At 40.0% G+C, this 16,329-nt stretch overlaps 1 protein-coding gene and 1 long non-coding RNA gene across 2 annotated transcripts in view; one reads left to right on the top strand and one right to left on the bottom strand.

Annotated features, from left to right (window-relative positions):
• AGO2 (argonaute RISC catalytic component 2) overlaps positions 1-16,329 on the bottom strand; it is a 55,809-nt gene that overhangs the window by 37,667 nt on the left and 1,813 nt on the right. The window lies entirely within an intron of this gene.
• On the top strand, positions 2,462-4,454 carry LOC143157315 (uncharacterized). Its single transcript, XR_012994757.1, has 2 exons — positions 2,462-2,620; positions 3,979-4,454. It is a non-coding gene; the product is annotated as an uncharacterized LOC143157315 (long non-coding RNA).

The following is a 16,329-nucleotide window of genomic DNA, read 5'->3' as shown; positions in this document are numbered from 1 at the left end:
TCTAACACTAACTTGATCAATATGTTAAAGATGTTTGTTGCTGAAGACTTGCATTTCCATGACCTAAAACTTCAGGTTTCTGTGATAAAAGATTATTCTGTCTCCCTAATTTAAGTACACCAACTCCTTCAGTTTTGCTTTCAATGGAAATATAGCAATTCTCATTTGAGTATTATTCTTACTATTTATCCATCTTGCCTTTGCAGTGTCAGCACCTGTACTGAGAAATGAAGCAAAGTATCTTAGTTTTCACACAATAGCTCTAGACACTTACCTACAACCCAGTCCTCACTGCAAGCAGCCCATCTGCCCCTCTGACCTTTCCTATTTACATCCCTGAAGGCACGTTGAAACACTTAAGTCGACTAATTCCGCCCAACCTTTGGCAGGTTTTTGTTTGGGGTTTTTTTTGTTTGTTTTTGTTCTTTTTTTTAAATTCCTGCACATCTTGACTTCTAAAGTATGGATTTGTCATCTTCTCCCAACACTTACAGGACCTCTGCTTACTTCAAGTATTTTTCTGAAGGTGATTCACTCACTCAGGTGGCCCCCGCAGCCACCATATCCCCTTGCTTGTTATGACAAATTCACAAAGTTTCTGTCTCATTAATCGGAAAGAACCCTCTATTGTAGATATGACAATTAACAAAGTTATTCATAGCATTATCACTACAGCTGGAAAGTAACATAAAAAATACTCCCACAAATATTTATACTTGCAAAGGTTTCTATTATCCATCTCCAAATCAGATCAGGAGGAGCTGCAGCAAGCATCTACCTCTACTCCATCAGAATCTCACTTACCATCTTTTCCCAAAGAAATCTGGCTTCCACCTATGATTTCAGCCATTCTGTTGCTTAATGCTTCATAGCTCATCACTGCACTAAAGCACTTATTTTTATTTCCATCTTTTGTAACAGAACATTCCCATTTGAAAATCACGTCCTAGTCATTAACGTTATTCTATGATTTTTTTGCGTTGTTCCATATGAACCCCATAGCACCACCCATTCAAAAATACTTTAATTTTCTGCCCAGGCCCCCGGCATTTGTATTTTAACATTTCCATTTCTTGTTAACTACACTGTGCATTCCAGCCTTACCACTATTGGCTGGTCAACCATTATCTCATCAATATTAAGCATTCCCCTTTTCTTTGCTGTCTATTTTTATGCCTCCTAACGTTTCTGTATCTACTGCCACATCCCAGTTCCCCTGCCCTTCCTTCTTCTGTGCCAGATTTGGTACGTGACGGCTAGTTTTCAGGAATACGAAAAAAAAAGTTTACAAGAGTTGGAAGTACAAAGACTAGCATCATGGAGGGGAACCCCCCCCCCCAAGCTATTTAAGCCACAAAATTAAGTAATTTTGTAATTAAGTAATACATCCTCCTCCCGCTGTATTAAAATGGGATTGTTTACTACTTCTCACAGGGGCGTAACAAAGCCATATCTAAGTGTTCAGGGATCAACATAATCACATGTTGCTCAACTACGTCATTACATTCCTCCAGTGGCGTTTTAGTGACAAACAGTAAATAAAAGTAAGGGCATATATTCAGTTTTGAGAATAACATGAAACACTGGGAGAAGCACAGACTCCTGGGGAAAGATGTGATCGCAGAGTTTTACAATCTGCACATCTGACAGAGGAAAAAAAAAAAACCCAACAAAAAAGAACCATGCTGTTCAGAAAGCAGGACTACTACCTACCTGTATTTTCATTTTAAACATCTTTTTCAATGATTTTTTTTTTTTTTTACAAGCCAATTAAAAAAAAAAAGGCAAGCTATTTCTGGCTCAACTCCCTAGGCAAACTTATTCAGGGCAGGGTGTTGCTTCAAGGAGATAAGTACTGTTTATTAAACAGCAGCATTGACCCGATAAGCAGTCAACCTGTATTTTTGCCACATAAAATAGATACGTATGTGTTGGCTGTAGGACTGAGGGATGTGAACTGAACTTCAAGGGAAAAAACCTAAGTATTACAACTGCTGATCTGAATTCACTTTTTGGACTACTGCCTCAAATTAAGAATGCAAAAATCAAACTACCTTGTGTAAAATGTATTACAGCAACCAGCTGTGAAGTGTACGGAGTCACAAAACAGTGAATTCGGTGCTGACAGGAAAGGATAGAGCTTTATTATTCTTTTCTATCGAAGAAAAAAACCCATGAGTTTCAATCGTAAAACACAGTTGCTACACATTCAAAGTGATTCAATTGCCCCAACTCCTTATTCAAGCACTCCTGCATAATTCCCATCACTCCCTCACTTTTAAACATGACAGAAACCGTACCGACAAGAGAAGGCTTTTCTTAGCACAAAGGTTCCTACTGGGAGGTTTTGCAACGTGGTGAGGTGCATTACACAGGATACCACTGGAGCTCAAGGTGACACCCTGCCCGAGGAAACCTGCCAAAATTCATACCCCAACGCGCATTACTTGCTCCATTTCTGTTTTTCAGAGACTCCTTCATGAACACAGATGATTCTTTTAGAGAGACACTATTTCAAAGCGTTGGAAAACCTACATGCATACCTGGATTCTACTTTTAAAGTGCTGTCAAGGGAAGACTGAATTGGAAGAAAGATGAAATCAACTGGAGCATCCGTGTGGTAAGTATCAGAAGCTCCTCACTCATTTGCTAGATAATATGAATAATGAGAACTTCTCAGCCTTGCTATGATGATTGAGACCGTCAAGAGCCCCGTTTTAAAGGTGTGAAGTAAGGTAAGCTGGGTATTGAATAATGAGGTGCCAGTATACTGTCTTTAGGCTTATTTTTATCACAAAAAACCCAGACTTCCTATTATAATTTATCCAATTTACATAAACTCAGCATTCACAGTTATCAATTTTAAGAAGTGGAATTTCTACTGAAAAAAAGAAATCTGGAAGAAGACAGATATTAGAAAAATAACAGTCTCATGGCAGTTTTCTGAAATAAAATTAATAGTCAAGCAAAATTACTCTGTAAAAAGAGTGGTAGGGGAAAGGTGGTGGTAGAGGAACTCTGCGCAATCCCAGAAATGCTGCTTTAGTACAAAAACAGTGTTTTGCAAATTGAAAACACGACTGCAAACGCAAGGCTGTCTGTGTCTGTGCTCTTACTCCAGCACGTTATTGTGGATCAAAACTAGAGATAAAAGAGTGACTCAAGGAGTCAGCTGGCCAAGACACTCCTAGTATATAAAGGTGTGAATGAGCCACACTTTTGAATGAGCATGGCTCAGCTCGTCTACTCCGAAATCCATGCAATTGTGCAATGATGATATTTCAGGACCGTTTAATTTAGAACCATTTCCCAGACTTAGAGCATTAATTTCTTTTGTCCTTCATTCTTCATCATTTTTTAAAGCTTAACTGCTGGTCTGCTCAGCACCCAGTGCTGCCAGTCAGCACTAAACTTGCACACTGAAGTGTTTTTAGCAAAGAATTATGCAATTTTAATATGCAGTCAGAGGCCTAATGAGTTACTAAATAAGGGGCCAAACTAGTTGCATCCAAGGGCCTGTCGACACAGGAAATCGTCTGAGCATAATTATACTAGTATAATTATATCAATAAGTTTCCTTGTGTGGCAAGTCCTAACGCATATTTAATAATCAGGTGATGTTTTCACAACTCAAAGCATGTTTTAGCATTGGGCTAATGCAACCTACATTTGTCGATAGGAAGTCTCTCTAAAACCATTTTTCTAAAAATATAGTCTCTGAATGAAACTAAGGTGAAGGAAGGAAGCCTTATTTGGAAGCTTCACTTTCAGTTAAGGTTTCTAACATCAGACAACAGGGCAGCCCTTCCGGATCATCATTACGGGTGTTTTCAGATATTGCTGCACATGAAAAGATGCACTTTTCAAAGTATTTTAGATACACTAATTACTTGATACCCAAGTATTTAATAAAAGAAGGCCAAATTTCATGCTAGTATACAGAATTTTAATTTAATATGTAATTCAATTCTCCTACAGCACTTGATTTGATCTACCTTGCTTGCCAACCCCAGCCTTGCAGACAGCACGGACTATACAACCATTGCACATATTTGTTGCTGCCTCCACGTCAGTTACTGATTCCATCACAGACACAGAGAGGAGGCATCACTCCTTGAGAAAAAAGGGGTTTAATAACTTGTCCTCAACCAGTGATCAGCTGTTTTGCCTCCAGAACTGCAGGAAACAAAAAAAAGCGACAAACATGTTCATCATGATCAGGTTAAAAAGAACCAAGACTGGCAAAGAACAGACACATCTGCTTGAAAAGGCTTTTCCAGCAGCTGCTGTAGAGGTGCCAAGTATCATGAACGTAGAATAATGTAGGTTGGAAGGGAGTTGACTTGTCCAGTCAAGTTTTGAATATCTTCAAGGATGGAGTTTCTACATCACCTCTTACAACTTGTTCCAGAGTTTGATCACCCCTGTGGTAAAATAAACTTGCCTTATACTCAGCTGGAGTTTCCTGTGTTCCAGCTTCTGTCCATTGCCTCCTGTCCTGTTCTGATGCACCTGCCACAAGTCTGGCTCTGTTTTCTCCATAGCTTCCCTGTAGGTAGTTGTAGACAGTCAGAAGATCAACCTTTAGCCTTCTCTTCTTATGGTTGAACAAACCTGATTCTCTCAGCCTCTCCTGGTATGTCATGTGCTCCTTCCCCTAGCCACCTTGGTGGCCTGTCACTAGGCTTGCAAGCGAGTAGTGCCCCCTTTTGTGAGTGCAGTTTGAAGTGGGAGAATGGGAGACTTGGAAAGGGGATGCCCCATAGCAGGGGAAACAGCATTTCCACAAACAGTTATTCAAATACCAGTAATAGAGGGAATTCAGAAAGAACGTGGAAAACATCCAATACAAATCCTTGACAGGATCTGCACAGAGTTTTTATGTATTTTATTTACATATATATATATAGCCAGAGCAAGAAAAGGAATACAGGGAGTTCAGCCTTTTCTTGTTAGGACCCAGCTGAAAAAAAGCTTTAGGCTGTCTTCAAGTTTTCTTACAGTCTGGGTTATATAGAGAAGTTTAACTTTCACACTGGCTTTCTGTTAAGAACCGTTAGAGAAAGATAGGAAAAAGGCTGGCAGTGTTTTCTATGAGATAAGGAAAACTCAAAGCTGCAGCTCATAGTCCCTTGATATTACAGGGGTAGAAGAATCTATATGAAACTTGTACGTCTGTCTCTGCTGCTCATTAAGCATGTTTTAAAGTACGGAAACTAAAAGTTCTCCAGACAAGCTATAGCATTGTTGGATTAGATGATGCACAACAAATAAAGGTAACGGACTTATCTGTTATCCCCAAGAATTCAACAAACCATGAGGAAAGTGCTGGAGGGAAGCAGAAGAAAAGATGATGTGATCAGAAGTTCATTTAAATCTAGTATCTGTTACAGCACTATCTTAAATATCAGCTACTGAAGGTTCTTTACCAAGATGCGGTTGCCAGAAGATTTCATGAGGCTTTCTGCTAATAATGCATCTTCTAGAAAAAGTGCTTTGTAGAGCCCAGCATGGCAAATAACCTGATAAGCATCTGGAGGTATGGAAACAGGTAAAGAGTAAAAGGGAAAAACAGTTCTTCTTACCTTTTTATGCAAATAAAGTATATCTAAGACTACTTAGAACAACTCCTTTAACCACTTGCTGTCTTAGCTATGCCAATTAGGACAATTACGCAACTGGGTGGAGGGCTAACAGATTACTAAAGGTGTCCTCAGGAAAAAAAGGTGGGTGGGGAGGAGGCAAGCCTATAAACCTTACCTATGTCCACTATAAGGAATAAATTCAGTGTAAAATCCGTATTGCCCTATAAATCAAGTAACATCCAGTAAGTTGTACAGCACCCAAAGTGGTCATTGGACACATCAAATTCAACTTCTGAAGTTGCATGTCCTTTTACTTAGTAGCAAAGTAAAGACATAGCGCTGTTAACAATGCTGTACAACTCTTACTTGTCCAGAGCCACATTTCTGCTTTGAAACAGGTTGCAACTCTAGCTCTATACACGCTCCAAAATGTGGATTTAAGTTGCCACTTGTATCCATCCTTTGGGATCACTGAATCTGCAGATCTCAATTTCCTTCCCTAAAGCTCAAGCTCACTTATTCCTTGTTTACCTCTCCTATGTCTGAAGGCTGGATTTTTACCGTCTTCATGCACCAGAGTGCCTTCCCCCTCTGAATATCTGCCTTGCATTTGTGATGAGTTTCCTAGCCATCGTGTGGCTTAACCTCAGTCGGCAACTGAGTACCACACAGCCATTCACTCACTCCTCCCCCCCGCCCCTGGTGGGATGGGAGAGAGAATTGGAAGAGTAGAAGTGAGAAAAACTCGTGGGTTGAGATAAAAACCCATGAAATTTGCGGGGTTTAATAATTGAAATAAAATAATAATAGCAATAATAATAAAATAGTAACAATAACAATAATACACAAAGCAAGTGATGCACAGTGCAATTGCTCACCACCTGCCGACCGATGCCCAGACAGTCCCAGAGCAGCGGCCCCCCCGGCCAGCTTTCCCCAGTTTATGTACTGAGCATGACGTCACTTGGTATGGAATGTTTCTTTGGCCAGTTCTGGCTGTGCCCCCTCCCAGCTTCTTGTGCACCTCCAGCCTTCTCAGTCAGCAGAGCATGGGAAGCTGAAAAGTCCTTGACTAGTGTAAGCACTACCTAGCAACAACTAAACCATCGGTGCCTTATCAACTTTGTTCTCATCCTAAATCCAAAACACAGCACTGTACCAGCTACTAGGAAAGAAATTAACTCTGTCCCTGCCAAAACCAGGACAGCCATGTATCACCCCACACCTGGCAAATCATTATTTTCCTGGAACGGCCCCTCAAATGCTATCCAGAGTTAGATTGTTCAGGGATGGGGTGTCCCCGTTCCCCATTGCATCCAGTCTGTTCCTGTACTTTTCTCAAGCACCTGCTCACTCCAGGCCACCACGTGTCTCCATTTACATGTGGAAGCCAACCCTTAAAGATACTTAGCTCAACTATCTTCTTGCATTCCTCATTTTCTCTGCATGCGTTACTGTTCTGTTATTTCTTTTCTCACTCTGACCATATATAAACTGTGCCTGGATCCTGTCAAGGATTCACATCATTTTTGATGGAGCCCCTCTCTAAAGATTCTTCTGGTCTCTCAGTGAGCAGCTAACATACTTTCTAACCACAGCACATTGCATATGCCAAGGTGGGCTATCAGAGCTATGGCTGCTTCAATACTGATGAGCAAAAATGAAGGACCTGTCCTCATATTTGGCCATATTTTAAGTCCGACGTATGACTATTGAAAAGTTTAGGGATCCCACTCTGCCAGATTGCTTCTAATTCCTTAGCGTTGTAGTATGAAGTTAAAAACCTTAACAAGGAGTCAAAGTGTTAGATAAACAGCATTGCCTTCAAACCTGTAATCGCATTATGTTCAATAGACCTAATCTAGACATGATTTTTATGGAATAATTGTCACTTACTGCAAAAGAATTCAAACAGTGTTAATTCTCAAGTCAACCCTTTTATCTAGTGAAAGATGTCCCTGCCCACGGCAGGCGGGTCGGACTAGATGATCTTTAAAGGTCCCTTCCAACCCAAACCATTCTACAATTATTTTGTCTGGAATAAATAATCAGTTACAGATCTATAGCTCCCTTGGTTATCCTGGTTACTTTTTGACCCCCATAAGACAGAGTGTGATCTCTTCATAGTGCCAGAAGTGATATGATCCAGAGACCAGAATCACTCCCAGACACCAATAGTGTGAGCGGGTGTTGCAGTCAGAGATGAAAGGGAGAAACAAGACATCAATCCAGCTTGCTTTGTAAGTTATGACCACATTTCAAATAAGAATACATGAAAGACTACAAGAACAAAATGCCAGAGAACCAAAGAGGAAGAGATCAATGCTCCAGCAGAAAGCAGCAGGCAAGAAACTAAGAATAGTTCTTTCTAGCTTCTTCTGGACAATGTCAACTAGCAAAAGACACCAAGTGTTAGTACTTTCTTTTTCTTCCCACATTCTCCTTTCAGCCTAGACCTTCAAAGTTATCCTCCAAATTTTCAAATACTAACAAGCTGGTTCTCACCACTCTACTGGCCATCTGCAAGTGGGGCAAGTGGCAGAAGAGCACCATCAGAGCACACAAGGAGCATACAGAGCTTAAAACATCTATCCTTACTGTTAATAATCCAGGTGGCTTAACCGATCCCTATATGCAAAATTGTACAAAGTACTACTGAAATGCTTCTTAAGGGATGCAGAGAAATGCTTTTAATTACAAACCGCAACGTTGAATTAAGTCATCCAAATAGTGAGCCTCATCCAAACAATGGAGAGGATGCTTATGGCTTACCCACAAGTCAGCAACCCAGTTTAAAGTTAAATGTGAATTCAAACTACAAAATAACTCCATCTTCAGGTAAACCTCTACTCGATGAAGGGGGAAATGGAGAACATTCTTAGTGCTATTTATCACACTTGACCATAATGATTCATTCACTTTCCTATACTTTAGAAAATTATGCTGAACTAATTCCAGATGCCTTTTCTAACAATTTAAAATAAAGACTGTAATAGTATTTTCTGCATTCGTAAAGAGCAATGCCTCCATGCAATACAATCCCTGTTCTTTGCCACTCCAAAAGGCCTATGTAGTGAATACACACATCTTCTATGGGGGGAATAAAAACACCCACTAGCATCTATTCCTCCCTTCATGATGCTTCTTTCCTATAGAAGGCAAGACCAGAAAATCTGTATTCTTCATCCCACGTTACCCTTCCTTTACCCCCTGTTTGCTGAAATATTGCATTTAGGTTAGGAAAGAAATGTGGCTCCCCCTCCTTCTATATTAGCTGACTGTATAGGTACGTATGAAATAACATAACCCACCCTTTTTTTTTTTTTTTAAAGTCACTGGTAGGCTGGTAAACTGTGTCCAAAACCAGGACAGACTTCTTTATCCATCAGTACTGACTCTTCCAGCAATATTTACTTCAATGCACAGACTGGTCTCCATCAAACTACTTGGTGTGAATATCAGACGAACAAGAACTTGCATTCAGTCCTGAGGAGAGCACAGAATCACTCCAGCTAGTGCCAGGCACAGAACTGAGCTCAGAGAGGGGTACTTAGCCCCAAACCCCCCGCGTTATGTACTTCAACACCTTTTGCACACACAAACTGCCATCAAATAACACCATCAGTACTGTATACCTCACTATGATGCTCCATTACCTCTATAACTCAAGATCCCAGTATGTCATAGATTTTTCCCCCCCCCTTAGAAATAGTAAGAACTGGTCTCTCTATTGTAGCTCACGAGCAGACACTGGACAGATTAAGTCACCTGAACCAGAGTTGTAGTTCTCAGCATAATGTTGCTCCCCTAACCTTTCTACCAACACCTTTCCCTTTCCTTCCTTCTCCTTCCAGATCCCTTGCCATTACATCCCATGCCTCTCCTCTGGCCTTCTATATTATTAGAGACATCAGTGTTCACATGCACACAAGCTCCGCCAAGCTTAACAAGTTCTAACGGCTTGGGCTTTACTCTGTTGCCACTGGCATGTCTTTCTAGTGTGCTGTGCCTCACCAGCTGGAAACTGGTGCCACAGAGGCCCCAAATCCCCATTCCCTCTGGTGTTCACATTGTATACAATTTAATGAAACACAGAAATAATTTGTCCTCAGCTTATTAAAGAAATAAGCTAGGATGGCTGTATTTTGCACAGTATCTTTGCAAGCACATTCATATCCCCACAGACTTTGGCTAGCAGTATTTTTGTGTAAAGTCTAAAAATTTTAAGTTGTCTTCACACCTAAAATATTTTTTAATTTACAAAACTCAACTGTTGAGCTATAACTCAGAAGCAGTCATGCTTTCTTTGAAAAAAGAAATCTTTCCCCATACCCACACTGGATTAATCTACAAAAACATGAGCACTCTCGTGGCTTAGTTTCAAAATAGAAAATTCACAGTTAAGAGCTGAGGTTATGCTTTATTTTATCATTTTAGATAGTGAAAGCAGCTGTAGGAGCATCTTTAACACACAAGAGATCCAACAGTATCTAATGCGGTTTCAAGTGATAGGGCTGTGGTTTTCAGCATCGCTGAAAAGAGGGGTGAAATGCAGGTTCATAATAATGGAATAACTGAGATATGACAAGAGTGTAGGCTTTCAGCAAAACTCCCCTATGAGAACCTTTTTTTCCTATTACATCTTGGGGTTTTTTTCCCCTCCACCTGCTTCTTGTAATAGGAGAACTTAAGTTGCTTAAGTTGATACAAACCAAAACTCAACTGTGGCACTGTGCCACCCCAGTCATGACGGCAACAACATGGGAGGAGACTGCAAATAACAGCATCTTACTATAGGGAGATCCAAATCCCCACAGATTTTTTTTTCCTCTGGAAATAATTAATTTTCTCCTGCAGTGTCACTATTAAAACGTTACTCCATGTGGCACCTAGTCCTGTAAATTTCCATTTTTGGTCTGTGCATTATTTTAAGGATTCTGTGAAAGGTTAAGTTAAAAAAAAAAAGCACATACAAGTTTCCTGCAGAGGCCTATACCTCCATAGAAATTTTACATTACAGGGGATTTGCAAGTCAGAAACAATTAGAAAAAAATACCACTACTGTATTCTAATCACATAACAAGACTCAAACAATAAAGCTTCACTTCCTTGCCCCGGTGGGAAGTTTCCTCCTTCTTAATGAAGCTTTCACTTTTTAAACAACACACCCTCATGCAAATATTCTGAATCCATACAAATTATTCCCAAGTATTCCCTCATTAAACACCGAAGCTCTTCCCAAAAAGAAACGTACTGGTTCACCGAGACATTCATTCTTCTGTATTGTCATTTCTACCTGAACTTGGGTTTCTTCTCTATTTTATTTTTGTTTTGTGGTTTGGAGGGTTGGTGGTTTTGGGGGTTTCCTTTTTAAACCTATGTCTCTCATTAGCTTTCTCAACAGAAATATTCAAGCCAGAAGAGCTGAAGTTGACAAGTACTATTGTTTGAGAAACCTTACATTTCACCGGCAGTTAAAAAGCACAAACAAGAAAACCCCCGCTCTCCTGAAGTCCTCAGACTTGTCCTCCACGTGGGAGCAAATGAAGATTTCAGAAACGATGGAGGAGTATGATGGGGCAAGAGAGCACAACCAACAGAGGGATTAATTAAAAAAAACAGTAGAAAGGGAGCATTCACTGCAAACCCCACGTTGTATGAAAGGACAATGAAGTAAGTTCATTATCAAAGGATAAGCGAAGCCAAGAACACAGCAACATTTAGATAGGAATTTACTCTCTGCATGAACAGACGCCTGTCCTTTAATAGTAAACACTTGCTAAACAAGTTTCAGAAGGTACATAACGAGGCCCCAGTAATAATTATGTTTTAAAGCCTTATTCATCTACATGACAAGTTTAACTTCAAACAATTTTCAGATTGATCTAGCTAAGCCAGTGAAACCTCCCCTCTTGGGAATTCTTCTAAAATTGGCTTATTTAAAATAAATCCAAATTAGTACATCCACACACACTTCCTACTACTAAATTTAAATTTAAATAAAATTATTTTCTCACATTAATAATCTCTAACATACATTTCATGACTGAACTAAGAACACAAAAAAAGCACCACTAAGACAGAAAGTTCTAAAGCTCCAATCTGTGACATTAGCAGCTCAAACAGCCACCCACGGTATCTAACACTGTCTGCCAAGTCAGCTCCTCGTCTGGCCAGAAGAGTTACATTATTTTTTTTTCTAGACTACATACAAAATCATCAACTTGATTCCCTATACGCAAATCTGCGCTGTAAAACCAACATAGTTTCAAAAGTATATTTTCAAGCTCCTCAAGATGACATGCTGAGATTAGTTTATTCCTCAAGAGACTAAAGACTTAATTTTTGCTCTGCAGCCCCCTTGTTTCAGTCACACCCCAATACAGGTTGGAAGTGACATAGTAAGACATAAAATTCACATACTGTTTAAACACACGGTCTTCAAACTTATATATATTTATGGAATTATGTGTTATGTGATTTAACTCTTCACACAGGTGAAAGAGTTAACATTAAGCATATTCTCCATGATTATAAAGCAACTTGTCCAAGGGAATGCAAACAGGATGTTGCCAGAAGAGCTGTTAAGAAAGACATGTGGAGCCCAAAACAGTGCAGATGTATGTAGTTATTCTGTATCTCTGAGAAGTTAAATATTTTAACACTTCTCTCAAAGATAGAGACTTTCACAACTGCGGAGCTATCATGGCATATATTAACTCTGGCACCCAGGCCTTAACAACTTCACTTCAGGCCGTAATAAGCTCACATACAACTTAAGCTGGTGTAAGACAGAACTAGCACCGAAAGAGAAGTCCTGCCTTCACGCAGCTGTTCAGTCTGCCCTATGATCCCAAAACTTGCATTGTCGTGAGTGTTCCTGCAGAGAAGCAAAGCAGCTAAAACTAACTAGGAGGGGGCATGAAGGCAAAGAATGAAAGGGGCTTGTTTTCAGTTGGGATCAGTCTGCCCAACAGCACAAAAGGCAGCCTCCCACACTAACACCTGCATGACCATTTCTTTCTGCAGCAGGACTAGATTAGGCTAGTTTAAGATGAATGTAGAACTACAGGCTGACACAGGAACAGCTTATAAATCTACTTTCAGCAACGAAGAGTTTTATTTTTCAGTTGCCTGTTTAATGAAGGTTGAATGGAGACTAAAACCTACAAAGACAAAACACAACTGAGCAGCACTGGCAAAAACTAGAAGAGGACAAACAAATTACAATAGGAGAGAATGAACTACTAGCACCACATCTGTGATTAAAAAAAAAAAATCAGTTTCACAACCCAAATACAAACAAAATTTGGCAGCACTGTGGACAGCTCAATGAGAACAGAATTCAAAATACAACACTGATGGCAACAAGAAAGAAAAACATTAAAGCGAGCTTTGGACTGACTTGATTATGTCATTATCAACAGTACTTTCCTATCTAAATCAGTGGTTTGCTTCTACCTTGGCTGTGTCCAGTTTTGTGAAGTCATACAGTTTAAAAAAACCAAAACTTTCCTTTCACCAGGTATCACATGGCTTCACAGCTGCAGCAAGGCTATAAGGAAAGATATTTAGGAGAAATATTTTTCCTTAATACAAAATGCAAAGAAAGCCTACAGAAACAGATTAAATAATGCTTACTAAAACTTTTTATTTAAAAGCACTGTTTACTCTGAAAAGAGAACAGTAAAAGCAAAACAAATTAAAATGGAGAAGTTACAATGAATTGCACTAACCTATGGTGCTCACTAAACACACTGAAAGACACCACCTATTAAAAGTCACAAGTATACAAAAATACGGGCATCATCTCAGTCTGAGGATTAAAACAAACTTCCTGGACAGTACTAAAAAGTCTCTTCGAAGCACTACTTCTTAGTAATGGCTACCAAAGAGAACTGTGTACTAACAAATTACAACTCTGGTGTAAGACTTGAGACGCTACGCAAGTCCAGTCTATCTGGGGATGATGCTATTCAGGTCTGTCTTTTATTTTTCCCAATTTTGATAGCATGAAACAGATAAGGAAATAAGTTTAAGTTCAACCTTGGGTATTACAATAAATGGAAAAAGAAAACAAACCCCCCCTTGCACCGAGTTGGAAAGTGCAGCACTTCCCTAGTCAATAGGATGAGATAGTTTACATTCTAGGGGGCTGCTCTGTGTGTACATCAGAAAGGATGGATGATACTAAAGCAAATTAATTGGACAATGCATGGAACAGATCCCTACCCACAGCCACTACAGTTAAAACTACATAATATTTTCCATCAGCTATTTTTTTTTAGTTCATAACTTACCGAAAACAAGATACTGGAGGTTGACTTTTCTTAATTTTCAAATTTAGTAGTATTTTCTGGTAGCATTGGAGTATTAGAAATTCTGTCACTAAAAATATGACCAAGTATTCCGCTAAAACTTGAAATAAGAGAGACAATACACAACAAAATTTTGACAAGTCTTACAAGTTTTGTAAAGCTATTGTCAGCACATGCTTAGTTGACACAAACAGGACTTTCATTTCGCATGTGAAGTTCCTAATTAGTGAGAACTGTGTATGTTTGCAAAGTTTACCGCGTTCATCAACTTGATCCCTGCAGTTTCTGGAAGGCCAAAAGTATTTAGAAGGGCTGTTTTCTGAAATGGAAAAATCTTTCCCTCCTGTACTGTTCAAAGTGGGTAGAAGAACAGACTATTGTATGATAATCTAAGACATATTTTCTCTTACAGAGTTAAAGCATTTAACTTACTTTACCACCCTTCTGTGAAATAGAGGAAGACTGGTGGTGATAGCAGTGCAGGAGAGGGTATACAAATTGTGAAAGCGGTACTTTCCTGGAAGTCAGGAAGGTTTGGCTGTTCCTCTGCACTCTTTCTGTATACATTACAACGCACCACTAAGTATACATGAGTACACGACGATTCTGCAAAAGTGAAAAATTTCAAGACAAAGGAAAAATAAGCGTACAAAATCCCATGTTACTGCATAGTCAGCAAGAGAATCACTGCTGAAAAAAGTTTCACTTTTCATATAGCAAATCGTATACTTCAGTTCACTAAGGAAAGGAGAAAGTTTGGTTCACACGTATGACAACATCAATTATCTTTCCATCAAATGACTCCCTCATCTTTAAGCCACCTTAAGACTATACAGCTAGCTGAAGCAACATAATAATATGCAGCCTTTTTCTTCCTTAGGAAAATATACTGGCCATGACAATAGCATGCTTGAAAAAGTTACACTGCATTTTGTAGTGTATTTGGGAAAAAGGACCAGGGATCATAGGTTTCCTAACCATGGAAACAGTGATTTCATGATGCCCCCCTCTCGTATAAAAAACATCTTACTCCCGATGTAACAGCATGTTTGAACAAAGTTTCCACGTTCAGCAGCAATTTTTTTAAATTAGTCAGATATGGCCTCCTAACTTGCTTTATACTGTTTCCAGAAAAAGAATTAAGATTAAAATAGCAAACCCTGTGGCAAATTGAGCGATTACATTGGCAGGCGGCCAGCACCACAGGCACCCTCAGAACAGGGTTGGCTGCGGTGTCCAGTTTGGCGACGGGAGCTGGAAGAGCAAAGTAGCTTGTATGCATCAGCAACATTTGGAGAAGCAAACAGCGGCAAGATCTAAGTCACAGAAGATATGAATGGAGCATTTAAACGGTGTCAAGGATGTGCTGACAGACATGTAGAGGCTGGAGTTCTTGTGCATTCACGGCAGCTGTGGCTCAGTGAATGGTTGTAAACCACAATTCTTGCTCGCTCCCTGGAACAGGATTTCAGCGTACATTCATTTTATAGGTATCAGATTAATGTATGGAAGGGGACTTTCACTGGTGGCTCGCAGGCCACACGTAGCCTTACACAAGGCAACTAAGCATCCTGCTGACAGTCCCCATTTCTAGACTGGTTCACAGTACAGCCACGCTCTCTTAAAAACCTCTACTCAAATGCCCTGCCTTATGATTTCGTGTGGAGCAGGAAGCTGTTTGGACTGCTAGAAGCCACTGTAAGGCTCTCTGTGGATGATTTCACAGGAAGGAAACAGAGCGCCTCACGATGTGGAGGACAACTCGCAGCTCATACCTCAGAACAGACACCATCACTGCCCAGCTGCGCGCAGGGGGAAAGGGCTGAGCCACAGAGATAAACTAGGAAGTAAACAAGACAGACGACGAGCTTGGCTGGAGGAAGCAGAATAGCAGGAGCCTGAGACACGCAGCAGCAACATGTAGCAACCTAGGACTCAGTAAAAGTACAGTGTTTGTTCTATGAAGAGCCCGAGGTGAAGAGAGGGTTGTCCTGGTGAGGGGAAAATACCCTTACACACTGAACGTAGGTCCCTGATGGTAAACAGCAGCCACCAACGCTGGTGCCAGGGAAGTAACATCATTCTGAGTGAAAGGGAGAGCGGCAGGATCAGATGAAGAGCAAATAAAGGAAGATAGAAGAGACTCCCACATGTAAAATTACCCTCAGCCCATACACTGGCAATATTTTCAATGATTTAGCTCCTAACGTATAACTTTGAAACAGATATATTAATAGGAGGTGAACAAAACAGCCTTAGCAACAACAGCACAATTTGAACACCATGAATACCTGTAAACTGAAAGTATACCTATACCTGAGCAAGAGAACCTGACACTAGAAGCCACCAAATGACTACATCAATAGTTATTCACAGTTATTGGTACTGAAATGTGCAAATGATGTTATACATGAAAGCAAAATCTT

This window comes from Aptenodytes patagonicus, chromosome 2 (genome assembly GCF_965638725.1).
Source record: "Aptenodytes patagonicus chromosome 2, bAptPat1.pri.cur, whole genome shotgun sequence".
NCBI lineage: Eukaryota > Metazoa > Chordata > Aves > Sphenisciformes > Spheniscidae > Aptenodytes > Aptenodytes patagonicus.
The sequence above is the reverse complement of the archived record's forward strand: the minus strand, read 5'-3'. Positions and strand labels throughout refer to the sequence as shown.